Raw genomic sequence first — 23,819 nt, forward strand, 5'->3', positions numbered from 1 at the left:
TGCCCTAGAGGCAATAATAAAGTTACTGTTTATTTCCTCATATCATGATAAATGTATATTATTCATGCTAGAATTGTATTAACAGGAAACATGATACATGTGTGAATACATAGACAAACTCAATGTCACTAGTTTGCCTCTACTTGACTAGCTCATTAATCAAAGATGGTTATGTTTCCTAACCATAGACATGTGTTGTCATTTGATTAACGGGATCACATCATCAGGAGAATGATGTGATTGATCTGACCCATTCCGTTAGCTTAGCACTTGATCATTTAGTATGTTGCTATTGCTTTCTTCATGACTTATACAAAGTTCCTATAACTATGAGATTATGCAACTCCCGTTTACCGGAGGAACACTTTATGTGCTACCAAACATCACAACGTAACTGGGTGATTATAAAGGAGCTCTACAGGTGTCTCCAAATGTACATGTTGAGTTGGCGTATTTCGAGATTAGGTTTTGACACTCCGATTGTCGGAGAGGTATCTCTGGGCCCTCTCGGTAATGCACATCACTATAAGCCTTGCAAGCAATGTAACTAATGAGTTAGTTACAAAATGATGCATTATGTAATGAGTAAAGAGACTTGCCGGTAACGAGATTGAACTAGGTATTGAGATACCGACGATCTAATCTCAGGCAAGTAACATACCGATGACAAAGGGAACAACGTATGTTGTTATGCGGTTTGACCGATAAAGATCTTCGTAGAATATATAGGAGCCAATATGAGCATCCAGGTTCCGCTATTGGTTATTGACCGGAAACTGTTCTAGGTCATGTCTACATAGTTCTCGACCCCGAAGGGTCCGCATGCTTAACGTTATGATGACAGATATATTATGAGTTTATAGTTTTTGATGTACCGAAGGTTGTTCGTAGTCCCGGATGTGATCACGGACATGACGAGGAGTCTTGAAATGGTCGAGACATAAAGATTGATATATTGGAAGCCTATATTTGGATATAGGAATCGTTCCGGGTGAAATCGGGATTTTACCGGAGTACCGGGGGGTTACCGGAACCCCCCCAGGGGTTAATGGGCCTACATGGGCCCTAAGGGAGAAGAGGAGGGCAGGCCGCGCGCCCCCTCCCCCCTAGTCCGAATAGGACAAGGAAGGGGGGGGGCTTTCCTTTTCCCCCCTTCCCCCTTCCTTCTCCAACAAGGCAAGAGGGGGGAGTCCTACTCCCGGTGGGAGTAGGACTCCTCCAGGCGCACCCCTAGGGGCCGGCCGCACCTCCCCCTCCCTCCTTTATATACAGGGGCAGGGAGGCACCCCATGACACAAAACTTGATCTTCGTGATCGTTCCTTAGCCGTGTGCGGTGCCCCCTCCACCATATTCCACCTCGGTCATATCGTAGCGGTGCTTAGGCAAAGCCCTGCGACGGTAGAACATTATCACCATCACCACGCCGTCGTGCTGACGGAACTCATCCCCGACACCCTGCTGGATCGGAGTCCAAGGATCGTCATCGAGCTGAACGTGTGCTGAACTCGGAGGTGCCGTACGTTCGGTACTTGGATCGGTGGGATTGTGAAGAGGTACGACTACATCAACCGCGTTGTTCTAAGGCTTCCGCTTTCGGTCTACGAGGGTCTGTGGACAACACTCTCTCCTCTCGTTGCTGTGCATCACCATGATCCTTGCGTGTGCGTAGGAATTTCTTTGAAATTACTACGTTACCCATCAATAATAACTAGGGGCACACAAGGTTATGCTCCGCCTACCTGATCAGGGTAGCACGTGCCCATAACCTTCCCTCGTTGGAGGCACCGGCGAGAGGCACAACAATAGACCCAGTTAGGACCGTCCCATACCGGTAAGCGTGGTTGCACTGGTCAGCATCGATTCAGCGGCACCATGACTCAGCCAACAATTGTTCAAGTTCAATTTAATCCGGTTAACTTGAATGCAAATATGCTGAGCCATGATAAAATAACATGATGCCAACTATAACACATGAACATGATATCAACATCATCATGAGTGTATCACATAACTTTCCACCATACCAACAATAACTCATATCCACTGAGCATCGCATATTGACTAGCATGATCATCTTCAACATCAACATGTACTACTAACAAGCATAAACATATGAAAGATAATACTAGCAGGTATAACATGATCACAGAGTACAAAACAACATAGCACAAAAGTGAACATGCAAATCTGAACATCCCCGGAACAGCGATAACCATCTTCTCAACAAGCAAAAATTTATTAAATATTCAAGTTGAAAACCATGGCTACTGCATGAATATCATGCAAGTGGATATTGTGGCTTGGCTGGGGATGAAGAAGGCACCGGAGAGAAGTGCGGTGAGGCCGCGGAAAGATTTGCTGAAAATCGTTCTCTCTCGGAGGGGGCTGATTGAGGGCAGGGGCAAAATGGTCATTTTCACAGTGTCAAACCATAGTGAAAACATGACCAACAGAACGGGCTCAATGAAACAAAGAAGTGAGCGTTGGATTCACCTCAAACGGAGTTACGGATAAAAAGATATGGACGGTTGAAGTTCAGGGACCCATCTGTAATGAAAATACTTTCAACCATCGGCCTGAACAAAAAAAGTGAAAACGTACTCAGAGAAATGCGCTTTCACCTTATCCGTTAGAACAGTGGTGGGGCTGACGCGTGCGGGTCCCATGTGTGGGGCCGATCACTTTTCCACGTGGACAGGGCGGGTCAACGGGCTGAGGCTGCCACACGGGGCCCGCGAGGAGAAGAGGGGCCCGCCTGGCCTCTGTCTTCTTCTTCCTCGTCCTGCTCCTGCACGGGACAGAGGAGGCAGGGGACGGCCGAGGCAGGGGAGGAGCGGCGAGGGGGCCCGGCCAGCTCCGGCCATCTACGGCCGAGCCAAGGGCACCGGCGAGACCGCGGAGCTGCGCTGCACCCGCTCCAGGAGAGAAGAGGCGCGGGGGAGGCCTGGAGCTATGGTGATGAGCGGCGATCAGAGAGGTACAGAAGGCGGGCCCCGGCGTTGGAACGGGCCACTCCGGCCACCTCAAGCCAAAGCGCGGGAACAGGCGGCTTCAGGGCGACGCTGCGGTCCCGTTCAGAGGAGAAATGGGCGCCGGGGAGGAGTGGGACGGAGGGGAGGGGCGGCGCCATGAGGAGGACAGGAAGCTTCGGGAGGTGGAGGTTGACAGCGAAGCAACGGCTCCGGCGAGGGGGAAAGGGGTTGGGGCGGCTCATGGAGACATGGGGAGGACGGTGGACATCAATAGAGGAGGAGAGGATGCTTGAGCTCGTCGGAAACAAGACGAACTCCGGCGAGGTCACGGTAGTCCGAGGAAGAAATGGCAAGATTGGACAACTCTGGTGATGGAGGAGGCTTGGGGAGAGTCTGGTGAGGTGCGGAGGGGGTTCGGGGTCCTTATATAGGCCGAGGGGAGGCTTCTGGAGCTCACGGGCGAGCTCCTGACCAAGCTTTAATGGCGGACAGAGGCGGGGCACGGCATGGGCATGGCGCTAGCGGCGCATTCATGGAGAAACACGACGATCCATCGACGTAGGGAGATTCAGCGCATCACGGAGAAGCTCCAGGACAAGGTTTGAGGTCGAGACGACGAGGGAGACGACGGGCACAGGGCCGGGAAGAATCCAGAGCACGCCATTTGCATGACATCAGCGTGATCACCACGCGAACTGGAGCAAACTCCACGTTTTGGCCGGGACAACCATGTCTAGTGGATGGACCTTGGTGACCTTAGTCCAACTAAAGAAATAAATCGGTTCAGGGACAAAGAAGAGATTTGCACCTAGCTCCAAAAGTAAATCAGTAAGAAGGTGTTTGTAACTTGTTGTGGTTAAAACAGCTAGGTAAATCAGTAACTAGCTTATCTGGAAGGTTTAACTATCGAAGGAAATTCATCCTGGATGTTGGGAGGGTAAAAGGATCAAGTTTTACTGCAGTTGCTTCACAACTGCATACTTGGTCCAGAAATGAAGATCATGATGGTGCACTCACATGGAGTGTCCACTTGAGCTAAAATTGGGCAAAGCTTAGTCATTTGGTCATATGAGAATTCTGTAAAAAGTTCATGCCAAATGGACAAACCAAAATAGCACTTGCTTCACAAACATCTCTGCTGACCAGAAACTTGGAATAATTATGGTGGTCAAATGGATCAATGAAATGATGCCAAATTGGGTGGAGAGATGTGTTATGGGTATAAGAATGATGTGGTAATTTATCAGGATTTTTGAAGCAATATAAAATATACTTGCTTCACAACCTGAAAATAATGCCAGAAACAAAGATTTGCTCCTGTGCTCACATATATGATTGGATGGGGCTGAAAATGGGTGTAAGGGTTTAATATGAGCACATTAAGGAGTGTGAAAAAGTTCAACGCATTTGGGTACTACTAGCTAGTACTTCCTTTACAAAGCCTTCTGTTTGACAGAAACTTTGAAAAATCACTGATGAAGATTGGCTAAGCAAATAAATTTGAACTTGTGCATGGGGAAATTATTTGGACATATAAACATGCCCAAAAAGTTTGGGAGTCAATACGAGAAATATAAATGACACTTCCTTCACAAAGTGCCATTCAGGGTAGAATAGAAAAAGGAATATTGGGGAATTATTTTTGAACATGGCAATGAAAAGTTTTGCCATATTTGATCAATATATGACCCAAACAATTTATGAGAATTACTTGGGAATTTTAGGAGTGAGGAAAATATAGGTTGCTTCACAACCTAGGGCAATTGGAGTTATTCCTTTAATAGAAAAGGAATATTCCCAATAAAAAGAATATTGGGATTTGGGCTAGGATGGAAATGAATGGGTCTAGGGAAGGATTTGGAAATGACAAGCCACCCTGGAAGCAAAGAAGAGGTCATCTTCTTCAGTTTCCAGACCACAAAGCCACGAAAAAGAAAAACTCAGGCAAAATCCTCGGAAAAACAAAAGAAAAAGAAAGGGCCAAAAATCAGGCTGTCACAGTTTCCATTAACTGTTATAACCCCACGAGGTCCTGACATTTTGAGCTTGAGGTATGCACAATGCGGTACCGCATTAAATCTGGCAAATGCGGTTCGTCTGAGCAGCGCGTGATAGCCACTGCGGAAGGGGACGATATCGAAGATTAATTCCTCGCTTCGGAAGTTGTCCGGAGATCCAAAGACCACTTCCAGTGTGATTGAGCCCGTGCAACAGGCCTCTACACTTGGTATGACACCTTTAAAGGTGGTTTTTGTGGGTTTGATCCTTGAGGGATCGATGCCCATTTTGCGCATTGTATCCTGATAGAGCAGGTTCGGGCTGCTGCCACCGTCCATAAGGACTCGTGTGAGGTGGAATCCATCAATGATGGGGGTCAAGGACCAATGCGGTAGAACCGCCATGACGGATACTGGTAGGATGGTCCCTGCGATCGAAAGTGATCGGACAAGAAGGCCATGGGTTGAACTTTGGGGCGACTGGCTCCATCGCATAGACGTCCCTTAGTGCACGCTTCCGTTCCCGCTTGGGAATATGGGTTGCGTATATCATGTTCACTGTTTTCACTTGGGGAGGAAATTTCTTCTGTCCTCCTGTGTTCGGCGGCCGGGGCTCCTCGTTTTCGTCACTATGCAACCCCTTTTCCTTGTTTTCGGCATTCAACTTGCCAGCCTGTTTGAACACCCAGCATTCTCTGTTGGTGTGGTTGGCTGGTTTATCGGGGGTGCCGTGAATTTGACACGAGCGATCGAGTATGTGGTCCAAACTGGACAGGCCCGGATTGTTTCTTTTGAATGGCTTTTTCCGCCGACTGGACTTAGAGCCACTGAATCTGGCATTGACTATCGTGTCTTCGACGTTGTCGCCATTGTTGTAATGCTTGTGTCTGTTGCGTCGAGGCTTGCCGTTGCTATCTCTGGCATCTGAATTGCCAGGATTTCTTGATGTGTTGTTGCTACGGGCTAGTCGGCTGTCGTCGCCCGCACAAAAGAGGGTCATGAGTGTCGTGAGGGCTGCCATGGACTCCGGCTTCTCTTAGCCAAGGTGTTGGGCGAGCCATTCGTCGCGGATGTTATGCTTAAAGGCTGCTAAGGCTTCGTCATCCGGACAGTCGACAATTTGGTTCTTTTTAGTTAGGAACGAAGTCTAGAATTTCCTGGCTGACTCTCCGGGCTATTGGGTTATGTGACTTAAGTCATCAGCATCCGGTGGTCGCACATAAGTGCCCTGGAAGTTGTCAAGGAATGCGTCTTCCAAGTTCTCCCAACTGCCAATGGAGTTTGCCGGCACGCTATTCAGCCAATGCCGAGCCAGTCCTTTGAGTTTTAGTGGGAGGTACTTGATGGCATGTAGATCATCACCGCAGGCCATGTGAATGTGGAGGAGGAAATCTTCAATCCATACCGCGGGGTCTGTTGTACCATCATATGATTCAATGTTCACGGGTTTAAACCCTTCTGGGAATTCATGATCCATTACTTCATCAGTGAAGCATAGGGGGTGTGCGGCGCCTCTATGCCGGGCTACATCACGACGCAGTTCAAATGAGTCCGGTCTGCTGTATTCGGCCTGTCCGGATTTGTTTTTAGTATATCCGGCGTGACGGTCATCGTCGCGCATTGGGGCGCGCCCCCGTGATCCGTAGATTGATCTTGATTGACCTGCTTTATTTTCCAATTTATCTCGCAGGTCATGCGTGTAGCCCTGGGCCTTCGTGTTTTTGCTTGCTTGGCACCGGGGTGCGGGCTGGACTTCGGGCTGATATGCCGCTTTGTCTCGGCCACGAGGTGGCCGGTCAGCCGCATCATGCGCTGGTAGTGTAGGCTTTAATGCCTCCTCCTCGAGTTGTGGTAGCAACCTACGCTTTGGGTAACTTTTGGTTGGGCGCTCGAGTCTGTATTCCTCGACTGCCAGGACCTCAGTCCATCTATCAGTTAGCAGATCTTGATGAGCTTGAAGCTGCTGCTACTTTTTCTTCAGGCTTTTTGCAGTGGCTATAAGCCGGCGCTTGAAGCGCTCCTGCTCGACGGGATCCTCAGGCACGATGAATTCTTCATCGCCAAGGCTCACTTCGTCTTTGGAGAGGGGCATGCAATTATCATCCTCTGATTCTCCATCCATTGCATGTTCCTTAGGGCTAGCTTGCTCATCCTCCCGCTCGGCCTACTCAAAGCCTGGCTGGGCGGGATTGTTTTCGTCTTCGGCACCATCTGGATTGCTATCATCTCTTGTGCCGGTATCGCTATTTTTGCTATGGCGGGGCTTAGAGCGGTGCCTATGACGCCGGTGCTTAGATTGCTTCTCAAGGGGATTATCTTCTGTTGCCTCATCGCCATCGCCTTCTTTGGGCGTGTCCACCATACATACATACATATATATATATATATATATATATATATATATATATATATATATATATATATATATATATATATATATATATATATATATATCATATGATGAGGTGGTTGTCCAGCGCCCTGTGGGCGGTGGTTCCTGTTCTTCTCCCGCATCGTCGTCCATACCGTTGATGTCTTCGGAGTCGAAGTCAAGCATGTCGGTTAAGTCATCGACAGTGGCTATTAAGTGGGTGGTGGGTGGGGAACGAATTTCTTCGTTGTCCGCTTCCCACTCAAGCCGGACATAGTTCGGCCAAGAGTATACTGACAGAGAGAGTCTTTAGTGAATTTAGCACGTCGCCCAAGGGCGAGTGCTGAAAGATATCCGCAGAGGTAAACTCCATGATCGGTGCCCAATCAGATTCGATAGGCATGGACGCACGCGGTTCAGAGCCTGTGGCCGGAGACGAGCCCGAGGGTCCGATGACATAGGCCTCATAGGAGGTGAAGTCAGTGTTCGGCTCTATAACCGCGGAGTGTGCGACCTCCCTGGAGGGGTCCATCCATCCGTCCTCGGATGGCACGATCTGCTCCGGATTGAGGGTCGGGGCAGCCGCAGGTGTGATCTCCCGAACACCACCCGATGGAAGATCTAAGTCATGCTTGTCGTGACTGTTCGGCGCACCTGACATGGGCTCGAATCCGTCGAAGATCAAGTCTCCATGGATGTCGGCAGTATAGTTCAAGCTTCCAAACCTGACCTGATGGCCAGGGTCGTAGCTATCGATCTGCTCTAGATGGCCAAGCGAGTTGGCCCGTAGTACGAAGCCGCCGAATACGAAGATCTGTCCAGGGAGAAAAACTTAACCCTGGATCGCATTGTTGCAGATGATTGAAGGAGCCATCAAGCCTTATCATGACGGCACAGTGGAACTCTCAATGAAAGCACCAATGTCGGTGTCAAAACCGGCGGATCTCGGGTAGGGGGTCCCGAACTGTGCTTCTAAGGCTAATGGTAACAGGAGGCGGGGGACACAATCTTTACCCAGGTTCGGGCCCTCTCGATGGAGGTAATACCCTACTTCCTGCTTGATTGATCTTGATGATATGAGTATTACAAGAGTTGATCTACCACGATCATAGAGGCTAAACCCTAGAAGCTAGCCTATGGTTATGATTGTTGTTGTTGTCCTACAGACTAAACCCTCTGGTTTATATAGACACCTGAGGGGGCTAGGGTTACACAGAGTCGGTTACAGAGAAGGAGATCTACATATCCGAATTTCCAAGCTTGCCTTCCACGCAAAGGAGAGTCCCACCCGGACACGGGACGAAGTCTTCAATCTTGTATCTTCATAGTCCAACAGTCCGGCCAAAGTATATTGTCCGGCTGTCCAAGGACCCCCTAATCCAGGACTCCCTCACCTGGACTTTGGCGATCTCATGATGCAAAGTCTCGTGTAGGCTTTAGAAGCTCATGAGAAATAGGAGAAGGCTAGATAGAGAGGAGTTGATGAGAATCGCCCGGGCTGCTTTAGACAACCACCTCCCCTGCCATGGCTCAATAAGTAGCTACAGTTTGACCATGATCAGCCGCAAGTTGGCGACGGAGAGCCGGGAGTCACTAATGGCAATCCCTAGGTAGGACATGGGGAAGGAGCCCAGGTGGCAGTTAAGCCGGTTGGCGATGCTCTGGCACTCGTCATGAGAGTATCCCATCACCATCGTATCACTCTTGTCAAAGTTGATCTTGAGCCCCAACATCTATTGAAAGCAAAGGAGGAGGAACTTCAGATGGAGATGTCCGTGTCCGAGCCTTCCACCATATTTATGGTGTCATTGGCGTACTGGAGTAAACCGAATTTTCTGTAGCACTAGTGCCTATTTCTACAAAAGAGGCACCTAACTAAACGTCTACCCTATACAAATAAGCAGTGATGCTTAAATAAACAATGTTTATTTCTCTAAGCATCTTCCCTGAGCGTCTTGCATTGTAGAAGGACTTAGAGGTTATTTGATGACAATGGCCACATTTGAGAGGGAAATCTATACTTTTCTCCATGAGCAATGCACTTATAGTAATACGCTCCGCCACTTCACACTACATTGACTTTTAAAGGAAATGAACGCTGTCACATGTCACAATCACCCATTTGGTGTGGTGGCTAGCATGGCTGTAGTGAACGAGATAGCACGCAAAGAGGCACCTAATTAAACGTCTACCCTATACAAATAAGCAGCGATGCTTAAAGAAACAATGTTTATTTCTCTAAGCATCTTCCCTAAGCGTCTTGCATTGTAGAAGGCCTTAGGGGCCTAAAAAACTTGTTTTAGAGTTTGTTGGGGGGGGTTATTTGATGTCAATGGCCACATTTGAGTGGGAAATCTATACTTTTCTCGATGAGCAATGCACTTATAGTAATACGCTCCGCCACTTCACACTACATTGACTTTTAAAGGAAATGCACGCTGTCACATGTCACAATTGAAGGAAATATGCCCTAGAGGCAATAATAAAGTTATTATTTATTTCCTTATTTCATGATAAATGTTTATTATTCATGCTAGAATTGTATTAACCGGAAACATAATACATGTGTGAATACATAGACAAACATAGTGTCACTAGTATGCCTCTACTAGACTAGCTCGTTGATCGGAGATGGTTAAGGTTTCCTAACCATATACATGAGTTGTCATTTGATAAACGGGATCACATCATTGGGAGAATGATGTGATTGACTCGACCCATTCCATTAGCTTAGAACTTGATCGTTTTAGTTTACTGCTATTGCTTTCTTCATGACTTATACATGTTCCTATAACTATGAGATTATGCAACTCCCGATTACCGGAGGAACACTTTGTGTGCTACTAAACATCACAACGTAACTGGGTGATTATAAAGGTGCTCTACAGGTGTCTCTGATGGTACTTTTTGAGTTGGCATATATCAAGATTAGGATTTGTCACTCCAATTGTCGGAGAGGTATCTCTGGGCCCTCTCGGTAATGCACATCACTATAAGCCTTGCAAGCAATGTGACTAATGAGTTAGTTGCGGGATGATACATTACGAAATGAGTAAAGAGACTTGCCGGTAACGAGATTGAGCTAGGTATTGAGATACCGACGATCGAATCTCGGGCAAGTAACATACCGATGACAAAGGGAACAACATATGTTGTTATGCGGTTTGACCGATAAAGATCTTCATAGAATATGTAGGAGCCAATATGAGCATCCAGGTTCCACTATTGGTTATTGACCGGAGACGTGTCTCGGTCATGTCTACATAGTTCTCGAACCCGTTGGGTCCGCACGCTTAACGTTTAGTGACGATCGGTATTATGAGTTTATGTATTTTGATGTACCGAAGGTAGTTCGGAGTCCCAGATATGATCACGGACAAGACGAGGAGTCTCTAAATGGCCGAGAAATAAAGATCGATATATTGGATGACTATGTTTGGACTTCGGAAGTGTTTCGGGCAAGTTCGGACATATACCGGAGTACCGGGGGGTTACCAGAACCCCCCGGGGAGTGTATGGGCCTATTGGGCCGTAGTGGAGAAGAGGAGGCGCGGCCAAGGCAGGGCCACATGCCCCCTCCCCCTCTAGTCCGAATTGGACAAGGAGGGGGGGCGGCGCCCCCCTTTCCTTCCCCCCTCTCTCCTCCTTCCCTCTTCTCCTACTCCTACTAGGAAAGGAGGAGTCATACACCCGGTGGGAGTAGGACTCCCCCCTTGGCGCACCCTCCTCCTGGCCGCCCGCCTCCCCCTAGATCGTTTATATACGGGGGCGGGGGAGGGGGGCACCCCAAGACACACAAGTTGATCTTTGATCTTTGGCCGTGTGCGGTGCCCCACTCCACCATAATCCACCTCGGTCATATCGTAGCGGTGCTTAGGCAAAGCCGTGCGTCGGGAGCTTCATCAACACTGTCATCACGTCGTCGTGCTGACGGAACTATCCCTCGAAGCTCTACTGGATCGTGAGTTCGTGGGACGTCATCGAGCTGAACGTGTGCAGATCACGGAAGTGCCGTACGTTCGATACTAGGATCGGTCGATTGTGAAGACGTACGACTACATCAACCGCGTTCTCATAGCGCTTCCGCTTACGGTCTACGAGGGTACATGGACGACACTCTCCCCTCCTGTTGCTATGCATCACCATTCTGTGTGCATAGGATTTTTTTTTAAATTAGTACGTTTCCCAACAGTGGCATCAGAGCCAGGTTTATGCGTAGATGTTATATGCACGAGTAGAACACAAGTGAGTTGTAGGCGATACAAGTCATACTGCTTACCAGCATGTCATACTTTGATTCGGCGGTATTGTTGGATGAAGCGGCCCGGACCGACATTACGCGTACGCTTACGCTAGACTGGTTCTACCGACATGCTTTGCACATAGGTGGCTGGCGGGTATCAGTTTATCCAACTTTAGTTAAATCGAGTGTGGCTATGCCCGGTCCTTGTTGAAGGTTAAAACATCACTAACTTGATGAAATATCGTTGTGGTTTTGATGCGTAGGTAAGAACGGTTCTTGCTCAGCCCATAGCAGCCACGTAAAACTTGCAACAACAAAGTAGACGACGTATAACTTGTTTTTGCAGGGCATGTTGTGATGTGATATGGTCAAGACATGATGCTAAATTTTATTGTATGAGATGATCATGTTTTGTAACAGAGTTATTGGCAACTGGCAGGAGCCATATGGTTGTCGCTTTATTGTATGCAATGCAATCGCCCTGTAATTGCTTTACTTTATCACTAAGCGGTAGCGATAGTCGTAGAAGCAATAGTTGGCGAGACGACAATGATGCTACGATGGAGAACAAGGTGTCGCGCCGGTGACGATGGTGATCATGACGGTGCTTTGGAGATGGAGATCAAAGGCACAAGATGATGATGGCCATATCACTTCACTTATATTGATTGCATTTGATGTTTATCTTTTATGCATCTTATTTTGCTTTGATTGACGGTAGCATTATAAGATGATCTCTCAGTAAATTTCAAGGTATAAGTGTTCTCCCTGAGTATGCACCGTTGCCAAAGTTCGTCGTGCCGAGACACCACGTGATGATCGGGTGTGATAAGCTCTACGTTCACATACAACGGGTGGAAGCCAGTTTTGCACACGCAGAAATACTCGGGTTAAATTTGACGAGCCTAGCATATTCAGATATGGCCTCGGAACACTGAGACCGAAAGGTCGAGCGTGAATCATATAGTAGATATGATCAACATAGTGATGTTCACCATTGAAAACTACTCCATTTCACGTGATGATCGGAACTGGTTTAGTTGATTTGGATCACGTGATCACTTATATGATTAGAGGGATGTCTGTCTAAGTGGGAGTTCTTAAGTAATTTGATTAATTGAACTTTAATTTATCATGAACTTCGTACCTGATAGTATTTTGTTTCTCTATGTTGTTGTAGATAGATAGGTTGTGTTGTTGTTCCGTTGAGTTTTAATGCGTTCCTTGAGAAAGCTAAGTTGAAAAATGATGGTAGAAATTACACGGACTAGGTCCGTAACTTGAGGATTATCCTCATTGCTGCACAGAAGAATTATGTCCTGGAAGCGCCGCTAGGTGCAAGACCCGCTGCAGGAGCAACGCGGGACGTTGTGAACGTCTTGCAGAGCAAAGCTGATGACTACTCAATAGTTCAGTGTGCCATGCTTTACGGCTTAGAACCGGGACTTCAACGACGTTTTGAACGTCATGGAGCATATGAGATGTTTCAGGAGTTGAAGTTAATATTTCAAGCAAATGCCCGGATTGAGAGATATGAAGTCTCCAATAAGTTCTATAGCTACAAGATGGAGGAGAATAGTTTTGTGAGTGAACATATACTCAAAATGTCTGGGTATAATAATCACTTGATTCAACTGGGAGTTAATCTTCCTGATGATAGTGTCATTGACAGCATTCTTCAATCTCTGCCACCAAGCTGCAAGAGCTTCGTGATGAACTATAATATGCAAGGGATGGAAAAGATAATTCCCGAGCTCTTCGCGATGCTAAAGGCTATGGAGGTAGAAATCAAGAAGGAGCATCAAGTGTTGATGGTCAACAAGACAACCAGTTTCAAGAAAAAGGGTAAAGGGAAGAAGAAGGTTAACTTCAAGAAGTACGGCAAACAAGTTGCTGCTCAGGAGAACAAACCCAAGTCTGGACCTGAGCCTGAGACTGAGTGCTTCTACTGCAAAGGGACTGGTCACTGGAAGCGGAACTGCCCCAAGTATTTGGCGGATAAGAAGGATGGCAAGGTGAACAAAGGTATATGTGATATACATGTTATCGATGTGTACCTTACTAAAGCTCGCAGTAGCACCTGGGTATTTAATATTGGTTCTGTTGCTAACATTTGCAACTCGAAACAGAGACTACAGATTAAGCGAAGATTGGATAAGGACGAGGTGACGATGCACGCGGGAAATGGTTCCAAAGTCGATGTGATCGCGGTCGGCACGATATCTCTACATCTACCTTAGGGATTAGTTTTAGACCCGAATAATTGTTATTTGGTGCTAGCGTTAAGCATGAACATTATATCTGGATCTTGTTTGATGTGAGACGGCTATTCATTTAAATCTGAGAATAATGGTTGTTCTATTTATATGAGTAATATCTTTTATGGTTATGCACCCTTGAAGAGTGGTCTATTTTTGTTGAATCTTGATTGTAGTGATATACATATTCATAATGTTAAAGCCAAAAGATGCAGAGTTGATAATTATAGTGCAACTTATTTGTGGCACTGCCGTTTAGGTTATATTGGTGTAAAGCGCATGAAGAAACTCCATACTGATGGACTTTTGGAATCACTTGATTATGAATCACTTGGTACTTGCGAACCATGCCTCATGGGCAAGATGACTAAAACACCGTTCTCCGGAACAATGGAGCGAGCAACATATTTATTGGAAATCATACATACTAATGTATATGGTCTGATGAATATTGAGGCTCGCGAGGGTATCGTTATTTTCTCACCTTCACAGATGATTTAAGCAGATATGGGTATATCTACTTAATGAAACATAAGTCTGAAACATTTGAAAAGTTCAAAGAATTTTAGAGTGAAGTGGAAAATCATCGTAACAAGAAAATAAAGTTTCTACGATCCAATCGTGGAGGAGAATATTTGAGTTATGAGTTTGGTCTTCATTTGAAACAACGCGGAATAGTTTCGCAACTCATGCCACCCGGAACACCACAACGTAATGGTGTGTCCGAATGTCATAACCGCTTTATTGGATATGGTGTGATCTATGATGTCTCTTATTGGTTTACCACTATCATTTTGGGGTTATGCTTTAGAGACGACTGCATTCACGTTAAATAGGGCACCATCTAAATCCGTTGAGACGACACCTTATGAACTGTGGTTTGGCAAGAAACCAAATTTGTCGTTTCTTAAAGTTTGGGGCTGCGATGCTTATGTGAAAAAGCTTCAACCTGATAAGCTCGAACCCAAATCGGAGAAATGTGTCTTCATAGGATACCCAAAGGAGACTATTGGGTACACCTTCTATCACAGATCCGAAGGCAAGACATTCGTTGCTAAGAATGGATCCTTTCTAGAGAAGGAGTTTCTCTTGAAAGAAGTGAGTGGGAGGAAAGTAGAACTTGATGAGGTAACTGTACCTGCTCCCTTATTGGAAAGTAGTTCATCACAGAAACCGGTTCCTGTGATACCTACACCAATTAGTGCGGAAGCTAATGATATTGATCAAGAAACTTTAGATCAAGTTACTACCGAACCTCGTAGGTCAAACAGAGTAAGATCCGCACGAGAGTGGTATGGAAATCCTATTCTGTTGGTCATGTTACTTGACCATGGAGAACTACGAACTATGAGGAAGCGATGATGAGCCCAGATTCCACAAAATGGCTTGAGGCCATGAAATCTGAGATGGGATCCATGTATGAGAACAAAGTGTGGACTTTGGTTGACTTGCCCGATGATCGGCAAGCCATCGAGAATAAATGGATCTTCAAGAAGAAGACTGACGCTGATGGTAATGTTACTGTTTACAAAGCTCGACTTGTTGCGAAAGGTTTTCGACAACTTCAAGGAGTTGACTACGATGAGACTTTCTCACCCGTGGCGATGCTTAAGTCTGTCCGGATCATGTTAGCAATTGCCACATTTTATGATTATGAAATTTGGAAAATGGATGTCAAAACTGCATTCCTGAATGGATTTCTGGAAGAAGAGTTGTATATGATGCAACCAGAAGGTTTTGTCGATCCGAAAGGTGCTAACAAAGTGTGCAAGCTCCAGCGATCCATTTATGGACTGGTGCAAGCCTCTCAGTGTTGGAATAAAGGCTTTGATAGTGTGATCAAAGCATATGGTTTTATACAGACTTTTGGAGAAGCCTGTATTTACAAGAAAGTGAGTGGGAGCTCTGTAGCATTTCTGATATTATATGTGGATGACTTATTATTGATTGGAAATGATATAGAATTTCTGGATAACATAAAAGGATACTTGAATAAGAGTTTTTCAATGAAAGAACTCGGTGAAGCTGCTTATATATAGGGCATCAAGATCTATAGAGATAGATCAAGACGCTTAATTGGACTTTCACAAAGCACATACCTTGATAAAGTTTTGAAAATGTTCAAAATGGATCAAGCAAAGAAAGGGTTCTTACCTGTGTTACAAGGTGTGAAGTTGAGTCAGACTCAATGCCCGACCACTGCAGAAGATAGAGAGAAAATGAAAAATGTTCCCTATGCTTAAGCCATAGGCTCTATCATGTATGCAATGTTGTGTACCAGACCTGATGTTTGCCTTCCTATTAGTTTAGCAAGGAGGTACCAAAGTAATCCAGGAGTGGATCACTGGACAGCGGTCAAGAACATCCTGAAATACCTGAAAAGGACTAAGGATATGTTTCTCATTTATGGAGGTGACAAAGAGCTCATCGTAAATGGTTACGTCGATGCAAGCTTTGACACTAATCCGGACGATTCTAAATCGCAAACCGTATACATGTTTATATTGAACGGTTGAGCTGTCAGTTGGTGAAGTTCTAAACAAAGTGTCATGGCGGGATCTACGTGTGAAGCGGAGTACATAGCTGCTTCGGAAGCTGCGAATGAAGGAGTCTGGATGAAGGAGTTCATATCCGATCTAGGTGTCATACCTAGTGCATCGGGTCTAATGAAAGTCTTTTGTGACAATACTGGTGCAATTGCCTTGGCAAAGGAATCCAGATTTCACAAGAGAACCAATCACATCAAGAGATGCCTCAATTCCATCCATGAACAAGTCCAGATGGGAGACATAGAGATTTGCAAGATACACACGGATCTGAATGTTGCAGACCCGTTCACTAAGCCTCTTTCACGAGCAAATCATGATCAGCACCAAGACTCCATGGGTGTTAGAATCATTACTGTGTAATCTAGATTATTGACTCTAGTGCAAGTGGGAGATTGAAGGAAATATGCCCTAGAGGCAATAATAAAGTTATTATTTATTTCCTTATTTCATGATAAATGTTTATTATTCATGCTAGAATTGTATTAACCGGAAACATAATACATGTGTGAATACATAGACAAACATAGTGTCACTAGTATGCCTCTACTAGACTAGCTCATTGATCAAATATGGTTAAAGTTTCCTAACTATAGACATGAGTTGTCATTTGATAAACGGGATCACATCATTGGGAGAATGATGTGATTGACTTGACCCATTCCGTTAGCTTAGCACTTGATTGTTTTAGTTTACTGCTATTGCTTTCTTCATGACTTATACATGTTCCTATAACTATGAGATTATGCAACTCGCGATTACCGGAGGAACACTTTGTGTGCTACCAAACGTCACAACATAACTGGGTGATTATAAAGGTGCTCTACAGGTGTCTCCGATGGTACTTTTTGAATTGACATAGATCGAGATTAGGATTTGTCACTCCGATTGTCGTAGAGGTATCTCTGGGCCCTCTCGGTAATGCACATCACTATAAGCCTTGTAAGCAATGTGACTAATGAGTTAGTTGCGGGATGATACATTACGGAACGAGTAAAGAGACTTACTGGTAACGAGATTGAGCTAGGTATTGAGATACTGACGATCAAATCTCGGGCAAGTAACATACCGATGACAAAGGGAACAACGTATGTTGTTATGCGGTTTGACCGATAAAGATCTTCGTAGAATATGTAGGAGCCAATATGAGCATCCAGGTTCCGCTATTGGTTATTGACCGGAGACGTCTCTCAGTCATGTCTACATAGTTCTCGAACCCGTAGGGTCTCCACGCTTAACGTTCGGTGACGATCGGTATTATGAGTTTATCTATTTTGATGTACCGAAGGTAGTTCGCAGTCCAGGATATAATCACAGACATGACAAGGAGTCTCGAAATGGTCGAGACATAAAGATAGAAATATTGGATGACTATGTTTGGACTTCGGAAGTGTTCCGGGCAAGTTCGGACATATACCGAAGTATCGGGGGGTTACCGGAACCCCCCGGGGAGTGTAATGGGCCTATTGGACCTTAGTGGAGAAGAGGAGGGGCGGCCAAGGCAGGGCCGCGTGCCCCCTCCCACTCTAGTCCGAAATGGACAAGGAGGGGGCGGCGCCCCCCTTTCCTCCCTCCCTCTCCTCCTTCCCTCTTCTCCTACTCCTACTAGGAAAGGAGGAGTCCTACTCCCGGTGGGAGTAGGACTCCCCCCTTGGTGCGCCCTCCTCCTGGCCGGCCGTCTCCCCCATAGCTCCTTTATATACGGGGGTGGGGGGCCCCCCAAGACACACAAGTTGATCATTGATCTTTAGCCGTGTGAGGTGCCCCCCTTCACCATAATCCATCTCGGTCATATTATAGCGGTGCTTAGGCGAAGCCCTGTATCGGTAGCTTCATCAACACCGTCATCACGCCGTCGTGCTGATGGAACTCTCCCTCGAAGCTCTACTGGATCGTGAGTCCGTGGGACGTCACCGAGTTGAACGTGTGTAGATCGCGGAGGTGCCGTACGTTCGGTGCTAGGATCGGTCGATCGTGAAGATGTATGACTACATCAACCGCGTTGTCATAACGCTTTCGCTTACGGTTTACAAGGGTACGTGGACGACACTCTCCCCTCTCGTTGCTATGCATCACCATGATCTTGCGTGTGCGTAGGAATTTTTTTAAATTACTACGTTTCCCAACAACAATCACCCATTTGGTGTGGTGGCTAGCATGGCTGTACTGAATGAGATAGCACACGTTCGATAACCGCTTGTTGTCATGCCAAGATTCGATCCTTCAACTTCACACAGCGACAGCGAGCAGTCAACCACCACACCACACGACGGCAGCTGAAAATTAAGGTGCGAACAGCTATAAGAATACGTAGAGGTGTTCAGATTTGGAAACCATTTTGAGTACATTTTTTGAAAATTGCGAACCGTTTTAAAAAGGCGCAGTTTTTTATATTCCAATTTTTTTGTGAAACTGAAGATGGTTTGTAATTCCGATTAAAAAACAAAAGACGAACATATTTTGCAAATCCCGAACATTTTTCACAAGCTGAACAATTTTTCCAAAAGTTAATATTTTCACAAAAAGCGAACAATTAACAAAAAACAAGAAAGTTTTTTCTAAACTTCCGAATATTTTCTGAGATAGTGAACAATTTTTGTTTTTTAACAAAAATGAAAAACAGGAACATTTTTTTTAAACTCAGAACAAAAAATATATAACACAACTTTTAAAAAGAAAGGTGAACAAAATTTTATTGTACGCTATTTTCAAAATGAGAACAAAATTTGAAACATCAGAATATTTGTTGAAATTGTGAACAAAATGTTGAAACCTCGAACAATTTATTAAACACGAATACTGTTCTAAATGGTGAACAATTTTGCGTATGAGAACATTTTTTGAAATTCATGAATGTTTTCTCAAACACGAATTTCCCTTGAAATTGTGAACAAATTTGAAAAAAATGAAACATCTTGTAAAACAAGATTTTTTTTTGAAATTGTGAACACAATTTTGGTACAGCGAACAGTTTTTGAAAGCACGAACTTTTTTTGAAATTGCTAACTTTATCTTGAACAACGTGAACATTTTTTGAAATTCATGAATATTATTTAAATGCGAACATTTTTTGGAAATCTGAAAATTTTCAAGTTTATAAACATTTTGAAAACACAAACATTTTTTAATTGGAGAACATTTTTTGAAAACGCGATCATTTTTTCAAATTTGTGAACTTCTTTTGAAAATCCATTTTTTTAAACCCCAAACATATTTTCGAGTTTTCGAACAATTTTGAATTATCAACATTTTTCAAAATTGTGCATTTTTTAAAAAAGAAGCAAAAAAGGAAATAAAATTAAAAAAAAGAAACGAAAAATGTAAAAAAGAAAACGAAAATAAAAAAGAAACATAAAAGAAGAAAAGAAAATAAAAAGTAAATGAAAACCAGCCAGGAAAAACAACAGGAAAAAAGAAAAGCCGATTCAGGGAACCTTCTAGAAGGTTCCCAAAACCGGAGAAAACCATAGCTACGGTAAGCGTTAACGGGCCGGCCAACATCGCGTCGCCCGCTCCGAATCCTGTGCGAACCCCCGACAGTTTGACGCAAAGTGCGTCGTACAGGATTTTCCAATGAGCGGCGTGTAGGAGCTCCCCTAGCTAGTGCTGCATGCGAGCAGTCCTAATCAGCGTTGGTTGCACCAACCAACTTTTTTTTTGAGGAATCTCGCCACTTTATTGATTATCGGTGATGTTCATGGGTACAATACGTTGGTCATAAGGGTTGACCAACCATAAATGTCTACCAGACTGAAGATTACAAGCTAATTTGGCAAGATTGTGAGCCTCGAAATTAAAGTTTCTACGCTCATGAACAAAAGAAACAGAAGTGAACATATTTCTACGCCCCAAAATCTCCTGGATGATCGTAGAGTGCGGTCCTCCTGTTCCTTGGTTGAGGTCATTGACCACACCTTGGCAATCCAATGCTATTATCATATGTGACACTTGCAGATCACTAGCAAGTGCCAGAGCCTCCCTGCACGCATAAGTTTCCAAGATGGTCGAATCAAAAACTCCATTATAAACCACCGCTGATGATCCTAGATATAGACCCGTGTGGTCTCGGCAAACTACGGCAACAACCCCGCCATGGCTGCGCCTTGCCACCGCTCCGCCGACGTTGAACTTCACCAACCCAGGTGGTGAGGCTATCCATCTTCGTTCGTCTTCCCTCCTAGGTGTAGCAGAAACCCGAGGGGTTGTTTTTCCCTGACTTGTTCCAGCTAGCGAAGATAGGACTCCACAAAAGAATGGGTCTGCATCGGTGGTTGAAAGATTCCTTCGTGTATCGCCTGCCTCCTTGCATACCATACTGCCCATAATGTTACGACCATCTTTGTGAAAAGCTTGTGCTCAAGAACACCATGGAGCTGGAAAATCCAATTCTTTGCTCGGGGTTCAGTGTTCTCCGCCATCCTAGCCACCAGCTCCGGATCAGATAGAGCCCACGTGCACCTTGCTGATGTGCAGGCGATAAGCGCATGGCGCCATGAGTCAGGAGAGCCGCACAGTGGACACACATCTCATGTTGACAAATTTCTCTTGTTGAGGACATCTGTTGTAGGTAATAAGTGACGTGCAAGACGCCACAGGAACACTCTTATCTTTGTTGGGACGATCATCGACCAAACTTTGCACCAATCTTTCTCTTCTCGGTCCGAGCTAGATGACCCGCCTCTGCCCTCAAGCCAATTCTCTCTCGTTATCTTTGTCTTGATAATGAATTTGTACGCTGAACTGACGGTGAACCTTCCTTTAGAATCTGGGTGCCATGACCAAAAATCATCAACATTGCTTGTGCACACAGGAATTTTCAGAACTGCCTCCGCATCGGTTGGAAGAAATAGAGAACGGACTAGGTCAACGTTCTAGGATGTCGTTGCTGGAGTAAGCAGGTCCGAAACAAGTTGAGGTGGATCCGAGATCAGACAGGTGATAGGTCGGAGCGAACCCTCCTTTGGTAGCCAATTGTGTGTCCAAATGTTGGTCGACTGCCCGTTACCTATTCTTCGGATAATACCCTGTTTCAGAATATCCCGACCCTCCAAAATCACACGCCAAATCTATGATGGCCTTGAACCAAGTTCAACACTGAGCAAATCTGTTGTGGGATAGTATGATGCTTTGAGGATTCTAGCACTCAAAGTCGAGGGGTCTTTTAGCACCCTCCAGGCCTGTCTCGCCAACAATGCGAGGTTGAAAAGTTCTAGATCTCTGAATCCTAGGCCTCCCAGGTACTTTGGCCTTGTCATAATATCCCATGAAACCCAGGCTGGCTTCCTCTGTCCTTGCTTGCAGCCCCAGCAAAATTTTCTAATGATAGAATTAATGTGATCACACAGTCCTCTTGGCAGCTTAAAGCATGACATTGAGTAAACAGGGATAGCTTGGGCCACTGACTTGATGAGTACCTCCTTTCCACCAGCTGATAAACACTAACCCATCCAGCCTTTCACCTTGTCCCAAACGCGGTCGCTCAACTATTTAAACATGCCTCTCTTTGAGTGTCCCACATCTGTGGGCATGCCAAGATATCTGTCACTTAGAGACTCGTTTGGAACATGTAGACACCCCTTGACTGCATCTCTCACAATCTGAGGGCATCCCTTACTGAAGAAAATAGAAGATTTATCCCTGTTAATGCGTTGGCCCGAGGCCCTGCAATATGTATCCAAAAGGTGTGTCACCTCCTCTGCTCCATCTACACTCGCCTTGAAAAACAACAGGCTATCATCCGCGAATAAAAGATGGTTCACCGACGGTGCTGATGGCGCCACCTTAATGCCGCTGAGCTGGGATGATTGACTTTGAGATTTCAAGAGGCACGAAAGGCCCTCTGCTGCTAGCAAGAAAAGGTATGGAGAGATTGGATCTCCCTGACGGATACCTCGTGTTGGCTTGAACTCCTCCAATTTGCTTCCATTAAACAAGATAGAGAAAGAGACGGTCCTGACCATGTTCATGACAATGGATACCCATGGTGCAGCAAACCCCAACTTCCTCATGATTGCTTCCAAATAATTCCATTCCACCCTAGCATACGCCTTCATCATATCGAGCTTGAGCGCACAATGGTTGTTGTTTCTTGACCGGTTTCTGTTCATGAAATGCAAACACTCATAAGCTGAAATTATGTTGTCAAAGATAAGCCTTCCGGGAACAAATGCAGACTGCTCCTCTAATATAATGTCTGGGAGTATTGACTTCAAACGGTTGGCTAGTACCTTCAAAGCTATTTTATAAAAGACATTGCATAGGCTTATTGGCCGGAATTGAGATAACACAGTGGGATTCGATACCTTTGGAATTAAAACCAGCATTGTGTCATTGACACGGGCCAGGCTCTCCTCTCCCCTTACTATGCTCAAAACCGCCCTCGTAACCGAGGCTCCGCATATATCCCAGTGGCGCTGAAAAAAGTGTGCCGGAAACCCATCAGGGCCGAGTGCCTTTGACGGGAACATTTGGAACAACGCCTTCTTTACTTCTTCCTCCTTATATGGTGACGTGAGTGATTCATTCATCGCGGCTGTTACCTTCGAGGGTACATGTTGGAGAACATCATCTACTCCTTCCACTCCTTTAGAGGTGTAAAGATTTTTATAAAACTCTTGCGCAAGTTGCTGCATCTCCGTAAGATCCTTTGTTAATTGCCCATTATGTTTCTGGAGAGCTTTAATCAAGTTTTTCCGCCGTCTCATCGAAGCCCGAAGATGGAAGAAATGCGTATTCCGGTCACCTGCAGAGAGCCATTCCACTCTTGACCGCTGACGCCACATCACTTCCTCACGCAGATATAGCTCAATAAGACGGTCATTAACTTTGATCTCAACATGGCTCGGGCCATCCCGGAGAGGATCACTCCTTAACTGTTGTAGGTCCTTCTTTAGTTTTCTGATCTCAGCCTTGAAATTGCCAAAGCTCGATTTGCTCCATTCACCTAAGTTGTTAGACAGTGCTTCTAGGTTCACTCGGACCTCAGCCGCCGTCATATTAGGGCCGTTGGCCTCCTATGCACTCTGGACGGTGGAGATCAAATCGGTATGCGTGTCCCACATGCATTCATACCGGAACAGTCTCTCTTTCACCGGCCCTCTAGCAGGTGGGTCAAGCTTCAGCAAAATAGGAGAGTGATCCGAGGTTGCAGCAGTAAGATGTTCTATCATTGCTAGTGGGAATTGTGCACACCACTCGGCAGATCCGAGCGCTCTGTCAAGCCGCACCCTCGTGTACGTACCTCCTGTAACTTTCATTACAAACATCCACTTATGGCCTTGGAAACCAAGATCAATCAGGCCGCAAACATCGACCGCATCTCTGAAACCTTGTATTTGCGTTTGGCTTCTTTGACCAACACCATCATGCTCGTCATATCGAAGGACCTCGTTGAAGTCGCCTAAACATGCCCACGACATACTTTGTAGTGAC

This window comes from Triticum dicoccoides, chromosome 2B (genome assembly GCF_002162155.2).
Source record: "Triticum dicoccoides isolate Atlit2015 ecotype Zavitan chromosome 2B, WEW_v2.0, whole genome shotgun sequence".
In the NCBI taxonomy this organism is placed as follows: Eukaryota; Viridiplantae; Streptophyta; class Magnoliopsida; order Poales; family Poaceae; genus Triticum; species Triticum dicoccoides.